This window comes from Lepus europaeus, chromosome 3, assembly GCF_033115175.1.
Source record: "Lepus europaeus isolate LE1 chromosome 3, mLepTim1.pri, whole genome shotgun sequence".
Classification (NCBI taxonomy): domain Eukaryota; kingdom Metazoa; phylum Chordata; class Mammalia; order Lagomorpha; family Leporidae; genus Lepus; species Lepus europaeus.
The window spans coordinates 98,711,194-98,724,796 of NC_084829.1; the positions used below are offsets into that span (position 1 = coordinate 98,711,194).

Below are 13,603 nucleotides of genomic sequence, written 5' to 3' on the forward strand. Positions count from 1 at the left end.
TCAGTTTTTGCAAAGCTATATTTTTAATGCACTCTATATTCACAGGCTTAATTCACCATTAATAATAATATTCAACAAGCAAAACGTAGGAAGACCATAGTTATACATGAGTATTAACAAGGGCTGAAAACAACAATCATAACCCAAAATGACCATTTCATTACTATACATTTTTTGGTATTCAGTTTTAAATGTCACATATCAGAGGCAACATATGATAGTTGTCTTTTAGAGACTGGCTTATTTCACTAAACATAATGGTTTCCAGTTGCATCTATTTTATTGCAAAAGATAAGATTTCATCCTTTTTTATGGGTGAGTAGTATTCTATAGCATATATATATTATATAAATATATATATATAACATTTTCTTTATCTAATCATCAATCAATTGATATCTGAATTGATTCCATATCTTAACTATCGTGAATTGAGCTGAAATAAACATAAACATGGAGGTACAAACAAGTCTTTCATATGCTGATTTCATTTCATTTTGGTAAATTTCCAGGAATGGGATGCCTGGGACATATGGTAAATCTATTTTCATATCTCTGAGGAAACTTCATAATGTCTTCCAAAATGGTGGTACTAGTTTGCAACCCAACCAATCCTGGATTAGGATACATCTTCCCCCACATACACATCAGCATGTATTGCTTTTTGATTTTTGGGTGATAGCATCCTAAGTGGGATGAGGTGATAATTCATTGTTGTTTTTATGTACATTTCCCTGATGGCTAGTGATCTTGAGCATTTTTATGTGTATTGGTTGGCCACTTGTATTTCACCCTCTGAAAAATGCCTGTTCAATTCCTTTGCCAATTTCTTAACTGGATTGTTTGTTTTGTTATTGTTGAGTTTCGTGAACACTTTATAGGTCCTGAAAATTAATTTTTTATCAGTAGCATAGCTTGCATATGTTTTCTCACATTTGTCCATTTTTGTATTTATTGCCTGTGCTTCTAGGGTTTTTTCAAAGTCTTTGCCTATGCCAATGTCTTATGGAGTTTCCCTGATGTTTTCCTCTAATAATTTGATGGTATCAGGTCATAGATTTAGAAACTTGATCCACTTTTAGTTGATTTTTGTATAAAGTGTAAGGTAGGGGTCTTGCTTTATACTTCTGCATGTGTAAATCCAATTTTCCCAGCACCATTTGTTGAAAAGACTGTCCTTTCTCCAAGGATTGATTTGAGCTCATTCCTCATTGGTTGATTGTAGATCAGTGGATTGAATTTGGGGGAATATATTGTATTCCATTGGTCTATATGCTTATCTTTGTGCAGTACCATGATGTTTTAATCTATATCTTGAATATGACTCTGACTTTATTTTTGTTTAAAACTGCTTTACCTATTCAGATTGTTTTGGGTTTCCATATGAATTTTAGGGTCATTTTTTTCTAGATCTGAGAAGAATGTTGTTGGTATTCTGATTGGGATCACATTGAATCTTAAAAATTGAGTTCAGGGCCGGCACCATGGCTTAACAGGCTAATCCTCCGCCTTGTAGCACCAGCACACCGGGTTCTAGTCCCGGTCGGGGCACCGATCCTGTCCCAGTTGCCCCTCTTCCAGGCCAGCTCTCTGCTGTGGCCAGGGAGTGCAGTGGAGGATGACCCAAGTGCTTGGGCCCTGCACCCCATGGGAGACCAGGATAAGCACCTGGCTCCTGCCATCGGAACAGTGTGGTGCGCAGGCCGCAGCGCGCCTGCCACGGTGGCCATTGGAGGGTGAACCAACGGCAAAGGAAGACCTTTCTCTCTCTCTCTCTCACTGTCCACTCTGCCTGTCAAAAAATAAAATAAAAAAAAATTGAGTTCAGAAGTATGGTATTTTAATGGTTTTAATTCTTCCAATCCATGAACATGGAAGATTTTTCCATTTTTTTGTGTTTTTCTATTTATTTATTTAATGTTTTATAATTTTCATCATAGAGCTCATAGAGAGCTTTCAATCTTTAGTTAAATTAATTCCATGGTATTCAAATTTTTATGGCTATTTTAAATGAGTCTGATCTTACAAGTTCTTTCTCAGCCATGACATTGTCTGTGTATACAAAGGCTATTGATTTTTGTGTGTTGATTTTATATCCTGCAACTTTACCAAACTCTCATGAGTCCGAGTTATCTTTTCTTTTTTAGTTTTTTAAAATTTTATTTAAGTTATGCAAGTTTCATGTATTTCATATATATAGATTTAGGATCATAATGATTCTTCCTCCCAACCCTTTCTCCACCCAATCTCCAACCCTTCTTCCTCCTCCTTCTCACATTCCCAATCTTAATTTTTACAAAGATCTATTTTTGGTTCATTTAATTATTGTACAGTTAACACTACATTAAGTAAAAGAGTTCCACAAATAGTATGAAGACAAAGAAAACACTATTTCTCAACTGAAGACACAATAGTGGTAAACAATCATCGAATCTCAAAATGGCCATTTCACTCCAAACATTACATTTTAGGTACTCTATTAGCTATCTCAAATCAGGGAAAATATATGATATCTGTCTTTTTGGGACCACCTTATTTCACTACAGATAATGGTTTTCAGTTGTGTCCATTTTGTTGTAAGAGATGAGATTTCATTTTTTTGGAGCTGAGTAGTACTCCATAGTGTATATATACCATAATTTCTTTATCCAGTCTTCAGTTGATGGACATATATATTGATTCCATATCTTAGCTTCCAGTAGTCTCTTTGTGGTGTCTTTTGGTCCCCTATATATAGAATCATATCATCCACAAATAGGAATACTTTGATTTCTTCCTTTCCAATTTGTATCCCTTTCATTTATTTTTATTTCCTAATAGTTCTGGTTTTAACTTCCAGAACTACATTGAATAGCAGTGGTGAAAGTGGGCATTACTTGTCTGATTCCAAAGTCTTAGTTGTGTTGAGATATTCCTTCCATATGCATTTTGCTTAAGGTTTTTATCATGAAAGGATGTAGTATTTTAATAAATGCATTCTCTGCAGCTATTGAGATACTCATATGGTTTTTATTCTTTAAATTGTTAATGTGATCTGGCCGGCGCCGTGGCTTAACAGGCTAATCCTCCGCCTTGCGGCGCTGGCACACCGGGTTCTAGTCCCGGTCGGGGCTCCGGATTCTATCCCGGTTGCCCCTCTTCCAGGCCAGCTCTCTGCTATGGCCCGGGAAGGCAGTGGAGGATGGCCCAAGTGCTTGGGCCCTGCACCCGCATGGGAGACCAGGAGAAGCACCTGGCTCCTGGCTTCGGATCAGCGAGATGCACTGGCCGCAGCGGCCATTGGAGGGTGAACCAACGGAAAAGGAAGACCTTTCTCTCTGTCTCTCTCTCTCACTATCCACTCTGCCTGTCAAAAAAAAAAAAATTGTTAATGTGATGTATCACATGTATTTGTTTGTGAATGTTGAACCATCCCTGCCTACCAGGGATCAATTTCAGTTTGTCCAGGTGAGTGATCTTTCTGATATATTGTTGGATTCAACTTGCTAGTATTTTGTTTGAGGATTTTTGAATCTATGTTCATCAGGAAAATTGGTCTATAGTTATCTCTTTTGTTGTTGTATCTTTCTCTGGTTTTGAAATTAAGGTGAGGCTGGCCTCTTAGAAGGAGTTTAAAGGGATTCCCTCCTTTTTAATTGTTTTGAATAGATTAATAATTAGAATAAATTCTTCTTAAAAGTATGGTAGAATTCAGCAGTGAAGGCATATAGTCTTGGGCCTTTTCTTTGTTATTGATAGTCTTTATTACTGATTCAATCATCATCTTGGTTGTTGGTCTACTTAAGTTTTGTATATCTTCATGACTCAGTTTTGGTAGATTGTACGTGTTGAGGAATTTATCCATTTCTTCTAGATTATCCAATTCATTGGCACATAGCTGTTTATAGTATTTCCTCATGATTTTTTTCTATTTCTGTGGTAGTTGTGGTATATCTCCTTTTTCATCATGATTTTATTGATTTGGGTCTTCTCTCTCAATTTTGGTTACTTGGGCCAGTGGTTTAACAATTTTGTTTATTTTTTTCAAAACACCAGCTCTTCTTTCATTGTTCTTTTTATCTTTTGTTTCAAATTTGTTTATTTCTTCTATAATTTTAATTATTTCTTTTCTCCTATTAATTTTGGGCTTGGTTTTTTGTTGTTTTACTGGGACCTTGAGATGCGTTGATAGATCATTTATTTAATGCCTGTCCATTTTCTTGATGTAGATACCAATAACTGTAAACTTCCTTCATAACAATGTTTTTGTTATGTTGTGTTGTCATCTTCATTTATTTCCAGGCATTTTTTGATTTCACTTTTGATTTTTCTATGATCCACTGTTCATTCAGGAGCATGTTCTTCAGTATTGATGTGATTGCATATTTTCTAGAGTTTCTTAAATGGTTAATTTTCAGATTCATTACTCTGTTTTCAGAAGAGATATATAGTATTTTTTCTATTTTTTTAATTTGCTGAGACTTGCTTTATGGTCTAGTGTATTGTCTACCCTAGACAAAGTTCATTATACTGATTAAAATAATGTGTGTTTTGCCACTGTGGGATCAAATGTTCTGTAGATATCAATTAAGTCCATTTGGTCCATAATGGTAATTAGCTCTGTTTTTTAATTGATTTCTGTTTAATTGATCTATTGATGAAAGTGGGATGTTGAAATCCCCATTATTGTTTTTTTTTTTTTTTTTGACAGGCAGAGTGGACAGTGAGAGAGAGACAGAGAGAAAGGTCTTCCTTTGCCGTTGGTTCACCCTCCAATGGCCGCTGCGGCCAGTGCATCGTGCTGATCCGAAGCCAGGAGCCAGGTGCTTCTCCTGGTCTCCCATGGGGTGCAGGGCCCAAGCACCTGGGCCATCCTCCACTGCCTTCCTGGGCCACAGCAGAGAGCTGGCTTGGAAGAGGGGCAACCGGGACAGAATCCGGCACCCCAACCGGGACTAGAACCTGGTGTGCCAGCGCCGCAAGGTGGAGGATTAGCCTGTTAAGCCACAGTGCCGACCTCCATTATTGTTTTATTGGAGTCTATGTCTCCCTTTAGATCCTTGAACATTTGTTTTAAATAAGCAGGCACTCTGGCATTGGGTGCTTAAACATTTACAATAGTCATATTTTCCTGTTGAATTGATCCCTTAATCTTTACCTAATATTGTTCTTTATCTCTTTTTAATACTTTTTGTCCAATATTAGGATGGATAAACCTGCTCATTTTTTTTCTTTCCATTAGCTTGGGAGATTTTTTTCAATCCTTTTCTTTCAGTCTGTGTGCATCTTTGTTGGTGAGGTGTGTTTCTTGTAGGCAGCTAATTAATGGGTCTTGTTTTTTAATCCATTCAGCCAGTCTATATCTTTTAATTAGAGAATTTAGGGCATTTACATTCAAAGTTATTATTGATAAGTAATGAATTGGCTATACCATTTTTCCATAAATATTCCTATTTTTTGCTTTGTATTTCCTTTGTACTTTTTCTAGGAAATTTTCTGCCTTTAATTTCTTTCATAATGATGACTATTATTCTCTGTTTCTATGTATAGCACATCTTTAAGCATTATTTGTAAAGCTGGACAAGTGGTGACAAATTCTTTCAATTTCTGTTTGTTTTGTAAGGTCTTTCTTTGTTCTTACTTTATAAGTGCAAGTTTTGCTTCAGACATTCTTCTGGATTTGATATTTTTTTTCTTTTGGACTTGGATTATGTCTTTCCATTTTCTCCTAGATTTTGGGTTTATGATGAGAAATCAGTCTAATTGAGGATTTTTTGAAGGTAATCTGGCATTTCTCTCATGCACATATTAGAATCTTTTATTTATGTTTTACTGTTGAAAGTTTGACTATAATGTGTTGTGGTGAAGATCTTTTCTGATTGTGTCTTTTGAGAGTTCTATGTACTTCCTGTACTTGGGTATCCCTTTCATTCTCCAAATTGGGGAAGTTTTCTGCCACTATTTCATTGAAAAGGCCTTCTAATCCATTCTCTTTCTACACCTTCAGAAGCTCCTAAGACACATATGTTTGGTTGTTGATAGTATCCCATAAATCTGAAACACTATTTTCAGTTTTTCTAATTTTTCTTCTTTTCTTGTCTGAATTATTCCAAGGATTTGTCTTCTAACTCGGCTGGCCTTTCTTCTGTCTCACCAAATCTATTATTGAGGCTTTCCACTGTATTTTCTATTTGACATATTGAATTATTCATTTCATTTTAGTTTTTGATTTCAGTATCTGTTTCTTGCAAAATTTTTCATTCATATCATTTATGGATTTCTTTATCTCATGAATTTGTTTCTCTATTTTTCTGAGTAATTTTATGATTACTCTTTTGCATTCATTTTCAGGCATTTCATCAATCTCTTTATATTCACATTCTATTATTGAAGTGTTGCTGTGCTCCTTTTGAGAGACATATTGTCTTCCTTGTTGTTTCTTATATTTCTGCATTTATTTTTAGGCATTTGTGGAAGCCTTTGTTAGTTTTCTCCTCTGATAGCTTTTATCTTTGAACTATTCTTCTGTAGCTTAGTGGAGTGTCTGCTCCTTCAGTTGATATCCAGAGCCATGTGCTGGGTGGGACCAGGGAACCTTTGTAAGTGGCACAGTGTGGACAGGGTGTCCAGAGTGGATTCAAGGTGACACCCAAGTTTGATGTGGTAGATCTCCTTTATTGTCAGGAGCAAGGAGGGTATGATTACATCTGTTGGCATAATCACCACCTTATCTCTTCTCTTCTAAGGTGATTAATGCCCAGGGTTATCCCTCATTGACTACAATCCTCACCCATACAGGAACATAAATCACACAAAGGATCTGTATGGTCCTCAGTGTGAGCCCAGAATCCTCTGCAATGACCCACGCCAGGTCATCTGGGAGTTCTGAGTGTCTGAGTCCAGACACTTATTGCCCAGAGATTTTGCTACACCCCATACCTATCATGCAGTTACGGAATTCCCACAGTCATAGCTCACAATACTCCCACAGTCATAGGGTACAGGAGATCCACTTTCAATCTTGTGTACCTGCCACATCCATGGAGAAAACAGAGGCATTCCCAGAGCCAGCTGCGTATGGATGCTCTAACTTGACAGTTGAGGTCAGAGCCTGTGATAGGGTCAGGGAATGAGAGCATGTCACTGTCCTAAGTGGATTCCCAGCCCCCTGCCAATCCTCAGCCAGACTCAAATTCAATGGGAAATATGGATTTTTCCCTCTCATAAAATTCCAGTTGTGCACAAGAGAGCCACTGCAGCTTTTATTGATGTTAAGGTGGCAGCTTTGTCCTGCTGGTCTTTGGGTGCCCTTATGAGCATATGCAGAGAGAGATATATGCTTTTCTTTCATGAACCCCCACTAGGGATCCAGGCCAGAATCTAAATAAGTGTGGTCCACAAGGTTCTCCTTTAGGCAGTGTCACCAGTGATAGGGGCTGCCGCTGTCTGGCTTTCAGATGCTGGTGTCTCCTCCAGCCCCTCGCTATGGGAGTGTGAATGGAGTCCCTGCTTGCTGCTGTGTGTTTGTACTGATTTCTCCACAGTATATCTGTTCTTTCTGTAGATTTCCCATATCAAACTTCTCTCCACCTCTCCCCTGAGAATATGCTTCCTCAGCTTTTCTTCTGTTATATTCCACTGGTCAAAATCAGCATGTCTTTTCCCTATTCATTCATCTTGGAATCCTTCGACAAAGGAAGTTTTAATTTTGCAAGTATAAATGCAAAATACAGAAAAATGATAACAAACCAAGTTTTTTCAATGCCTAGTTATTTTTGACTCTTGGGGCAGTGTCACCTCTTCAGTATGAAAAAGAACAAGTTCAACACAAAAGAGAAATCTGAAATGCAGGACAAAAGCAAAGGAACGGAGGAAAGACTATCAAAGGAAGAGATGAGATGTTGCAGACAGAAGGTGTCCTGTCCCCTCTCCTCTGTGGAGTGATTCAGTTCTTTGAGTATCAGAGTGAATCTTTCCATGAATGTCAGGGATGGATTGAGGGGAAGGGATGTGGAAAACACAGGCAGGGCATTTCTGGAGGCTTAGAAACCATGGCTGAGCTTTCTCCTTTTGAGTACCTTCCTTTGATCAGGGAAAGGAAGTAATTGAACATGTGAGGAAGATAAAGAAAAATGACAGCTCAGAACACAGCCTGGAGTGAGACTGAGAATGAAGATAATGTTGTTAATAATATCCCCTCCACACACACACAAGCTGAGATGTCTCATAAGAAACCTGGAAGTGAATTTTTTTCTTCTTCTTCTTCTTCTTTTTTTTTTTTACAGGTAGAGTGGACAGTGAGAGAGAGAGAGACAGAGAGAAAGGTCTTCCTTTTCCGTTGGTTCACCCCCCTAATGGCCACTGCGGTCGGCACGCTGCGGCCAGTGCACCGCGCTAATCCGAAGCCAGGAGCCAGGTGCTTCTCCTGGTCTCCCATGCGGGTGCAGGGACCAAGGACTTGGGCCATCTTCCACTGCCTTCCTGGGCCACAGCAGAGAGCTGGACTGGAAGAGGAGCAGCCGGGACAGAATCCGACGCCCTGATCGGGACTAGAACCCGGTGTGCTGGCGCCACAGGCAGAGGATTAGCATATGGAGCTGTGGCGCTGGCAATTTTTTTCTTCTTTGTAGTGGCTTTTACCTCTTTTCTTTTTCGTCTACTACTTGGGCTTATCTGAGTTCCCAGAACATGATTTGTTCTAAATGGGAGATGGATGAGACATGGCTTCTTGAAGAATTATTTTGGAAACAGAAAAAAAATATTAAATGGACAGATGGGAAGTACCAGAAGGAAATACATGGTCGAATTTAGGTTTCCCAGAGTGGAGAGAGGAGACATTCAACAAACAAAGATTTATTGAGCTTCTGCTGTGTACCAGGCATTATTCTAGCTTCCACCACCCCCATCCCCAAAGAAAAAAGAGGCAGCAACACAAATTCTGAGGGAGAGGACAGCACAACTGAGGAAGGTGCCTGAAGGAACTGCGAAGCCTGGGGCCACAGGGGGGCTTTGCCTTAAGCTTCCTCTTTGGCCTCCTCTTTGAAATCCTCCTCATCTTCCACGATGGCATCCTGGTATAGCTGGTACTCTGAGATGAGGTTATTCATGCTGCTCAGGCCTGGGTGAACTCCATCTCATCCATGCCTTCACCTATGTACCAGTGGAGAAAGGTCTTCCAGTGGAACATGGCCATGAACTTCTCCAACATGTGCTTGAACAGCTAGCTCCTGCATGGCCGTGCTGTTGCCAGTGAAGCTGGCTCCCATCTTGTCATGTTGTTAGGGATCCATTCCATGAAGTAGCTGCAGTTCTTGTTCTGCATGTTGAGCATCTGCTTGCCTACCTTCTTCATGGACATCCATCCACAGAAGAGAGTGGCCATGATGAGGTACTGGCCATGTTGGAGGTCACAGGCAGCCATCATTTTCTTGACAACAAAGACCTGCTGGATGAGCTCAGACACAGTAAGGGTCCAAGCTGCTAGCTTCTACAGCTGGTGAGGGGAACAAAGCGAGGCAAGAAGAATTGGAGACATGGGAAGAACTCTATGCTGACAGCAAACTTGCAGAGGTCAGCATTGAGTTGGCCAGGAAAGCAGAGACGGGTGGTGACACCACTTATGTTCACTGAGATGAGGTGGTTCAGGTCCCCATAGGTCAGCATGGTCAGCTTGAGGGTGAGGAAGCAGATATAAAGTGTGTCATTGTCAATGTAGTAGTTCTCATCAGTGTTCTCTACCAACTGATAGATAGGTTGTTATTGGCTCAACCACAGTGTCAGATACCTTGGGCGAGAGCACTACACTGAAAGTTTTCATGATGCTGTGGGAGTACTCTTCGTGGATCTTGCTAATGAGCAGTGTACCCATTCCAGAACTTGTGCCCCGACCCAATGGGTGCATCAGCTAGAAGTCCAGAAGGCAGTCACAACTCTAAGAATCCTGCACCATGTCCAGGACTAGTGGCAGGTCGCTGTCCTTGTGGTAGGTTCCAGTGGGATCTATGCTGTGTTTATCATTGATCACCTCCCAGAACTTGGCACCAGTCTGGTTACCACACTGACTAGACTGTATGAACATAATTTCCTGCATGGTTAGAATTTATTTAAATTTTCTTTTGCTCACCTCAAGATAGGTACAGGACAAGGAAATATGCAATATAGGTATTTTTTTTCTCTGAGGGTTGGCTGAAAGGATGGAACATGCCCCAGAGGCTGGAGCAGCCTGGCTCAAATGCTGCAGCACCAAGAAAGCTATTCTGAAAGTCTGCACAAAATGCAAGAATTGTTATTGATATCAATGTTTAAGAATGAACTTAGAACATGAAAGAACTGGAGTAGTATTTCATCGTGAAACAACACAAGAATTATTCAGAGTTGATATGGATGAAAAGCCACTCAAGAATTTTGAGAATGAATGGTATGATTAAAATGAGGAAAGATTATTTTACTGAGGGTAGTTGTCATTAATATTAAAGAAAGGGGATGGGCATTTGATGCAGCAATTTAGATGCCACTCGTGATTCCTGCATCTGATATTGGAGTGCCTGGGTTCAAGTCATGGCTCAACTTTTGATCCAATTTTCTGCTAATACTCACCTTGGGAGAAAGCAGATGATGGCTAAAGTATTTTGGTCCTAGACACTCAAGTGGGAAGCCAATGTTAAGTTCATGGCTCCTGACTTTGATCTGGCCCATACCTGGCTGTTGCAGGCACTAGGGAGAATGAGCCAGTAGATGAAAGATCTTTTTATGTTTGTCTCTCTGTAATTTAAATAAATAAATAAAATTAAAGGCAAAAGTATGCATATTGTTTTTATGATTTCAAACAACAATAACTACAATCATAAGAAACACAAAACATGATGTTTATATAATTCTTCAGACATTTTAAAACAGTTTATAACCTATGTAACCAGTACTATACAGTGTGATTTTGATGGAATATACATTGAAAATGTTTCTTTTTCCCCAATAACTATCTTTATACTAGATTTTCTTTCCTTGATATGTAATGCTGTCATTGGCAAATCCCACAGCTGTCTGGTTCAGCTTAGTTCAATTAAGAACTTAAATTTCACATACTACTCAAAATGATTCTACTTTTTCTAGCACATGCCTAATCCTTTGGTAAAGGATTTGCAGCAGTGGGCTGGTGGTGGATGGCTGATGTTTCACTCTCCTTCACCTTATTTTATTCTTCCAGAAAGAGAAGAGTAATGGGAAATATCAAAATTCTCACAGGACTTTTGCCATCAAGTTGTGGATATTTCCATAAGGCAAGATGTTATATTGGACTTTCATCTTGGCCATTTGTGTGGCTTACAGTTATATTTGTTTCATGCATTCTTCTGTGATGCTGCTGATGAATTTACTTACTGGCTTCTTATGCAACATTTCCTAGAATCCCCTGTGCTTGCATTTAGAATTACTACACAGTAGTTTATTACTGGTCATCCTCTTGGCAGGGTATAACTTAAAAGACATCTTGAGTTGGGTAATACTTCTGGTGTCCACTTAGTCTTCAGGGAACCACCAACTGCAGAGTTTTCCTTGCATTGACATAATGGATATTTAGCCAGACTTTGACGTTTACAATTCTCCAGGCAAGAAGCAGATTCTATGTTCAAGTATGTCTTAGTCTCTTGGGAGATCGTTGTCTGAGTTCTTGCAATATCAGTTTCACTGTTTTACTCTGGTGACGGCCCAGTAATAGACAAGTGATTGCCTATCACTCAGTAGTTATCCAGTCACAGAATGAGATGCTGGGGTTCCCTTCTGTCAAAGAGACTTACAGGCTAGTTCTCCTAGTGACCCTCCAACTTGGCTTTGGTGGGTAGAAGTATCTCCCATGGCTCCCCTATAGGGAAGAGGGTACCTTCTTTGCATTTCTGTGGAATGTCCAGGATGCTATTTATACAAAAGTATTTCTCAAAGGTTGTGCATATTATGAAATATGTATATTTTGAAAAAATATATGAATTTTGGATTTTTCTGTGCCAAAATGAATACATGTTTTAATTCAAAATGTCCACAATTTTTTTGAAGTACCCTCATATAAGTTGATTGAAGTGATAAAGGTAAGGTAATCATTTGGAAGGGGTTTTTAGACTGCTTGGTGTATATTTTTTGTATCCATGGTTTGGAGGCTCTAGCTAAAATTCTGAGAAACATGAAAACTCACTGTAAATAGCCTGTTCTTCATTATATCTAATTTGGTTTCCACAGTGGGTGTTGGAATTGCTAGCTGATATTTCCTCCACTTTATAGAAGAGTAAGTAAATGCTAGGAAATTAAGAGATTGACACAACCTATGTAGGTACATTTTAGATTGCAGCCTTTTCTTCTGATCTCTCTAGAGATTTTAGACTCTTTCTACCAGTTCTCATGCATACCTTGAAAGTACACTTACTTCTGGAATAAATGAGCTTATGTATTTTCTGTATATTTTAGACATTAAGAAAGATAAAAAAGGGAATAAATTTGAATAAGTGATTTAATAGTTTAAAAATTTTTAGATGTCTTATTTAAAAAGTTTCTAGGAAGAAAAAATATGACCTGATTCAATACTAATTTCTAAATGCTACCTACTTACTTTTCAGAGCTTTGGTAAAGCTGTCTTTTTCATTGTGACATAAACAATCTTTCCAGAGTCACTCAGAAATTAAGAAAACCTCATTTATTTTTCCAGGGTCCATTAAGAAGTCCATATTTTATTTGTCTTCTTTCTTCATTTTTGGCTGCACTTCACTAATAAGAAAATGCTAACTTTTTTTTCTCTAGCAATCAAAAACTATTCACAATACTGATTTCCAATTATTTAAAGAATGAATTGCATTTTGCAATTTTGGCTGGTTTAAAAAGTGGATTCCATAAATATCTTGCCTGGAAAACGAGATAATAGGTTCATCATGGATATTGTTCCTTAAGTCAGAGTCACACAACAGCAGTTTGTTTAATCCTTTCCTGTCCCTTGCCCCTGGTAAAGGCATTTCATTAACATTTTAACTTCATGGAAAAAAATATTTCGGTTTAGCATTTTAATAATATACCGAGGGTATTTTTTGTGGGTTTGCATTAAAAATAAGTTCCGACAGATTTTAACACTGGTTTTAATTTTGAATTCTTAACAGTGTCTATTAACACAGTGAAAATTTTAATGCTAAGTTTCAGCTTTATTTATGCAAAGAAGAAAGACCAAATCCTAATAGCATGGACTTAGGGTACAAAAGAATCATATTCATTTGCCAGATTTTATTTTGTTTGTGTAATGAAAGAGTAGCATTTGAATATAATTTTGATCATCCATCCCTCAAAGCATATTTGTTTAGGGGATTTTCCATGTAACACTTGGCATTTCCTTTCTACTGAGTGGGGGGCGGTATGCGTCCCTGTCATATACACGTTTATTGGCCATCAGACTTCATTTTGGTAATTTAAAATTCTTGACAATTAAAAAAGTGTAAATAAATGGTCTTTTAGAAGTTTTTGGAGACAGTAATTTTCTTTGAAATTAGCTTTAGAAATGAAATATTAGCTGAGTTTACTAAATAGCTAAGTTAAACATCAGTGATACACTATAATGTATAACCAGCATGCATTTAGCTTTGCCCCCTAGATGAGGACA

General features: G+C 38.4%; 1 pseudogene; it reads right to left on the reverse strand.

The window, feature by feature from the left end:
• Nucleotides 1-8,993: 8,993 nt before the first annotated feature.
• On the reverse strand, nucleotides 8,994-10,069 carry LOC133756085 (tubulin beta chain-like; annotated as a pseudogene).
• Between the last annotated feature and the right edge of the window lie 3,534 nt (nucleotides 10,070-13,603).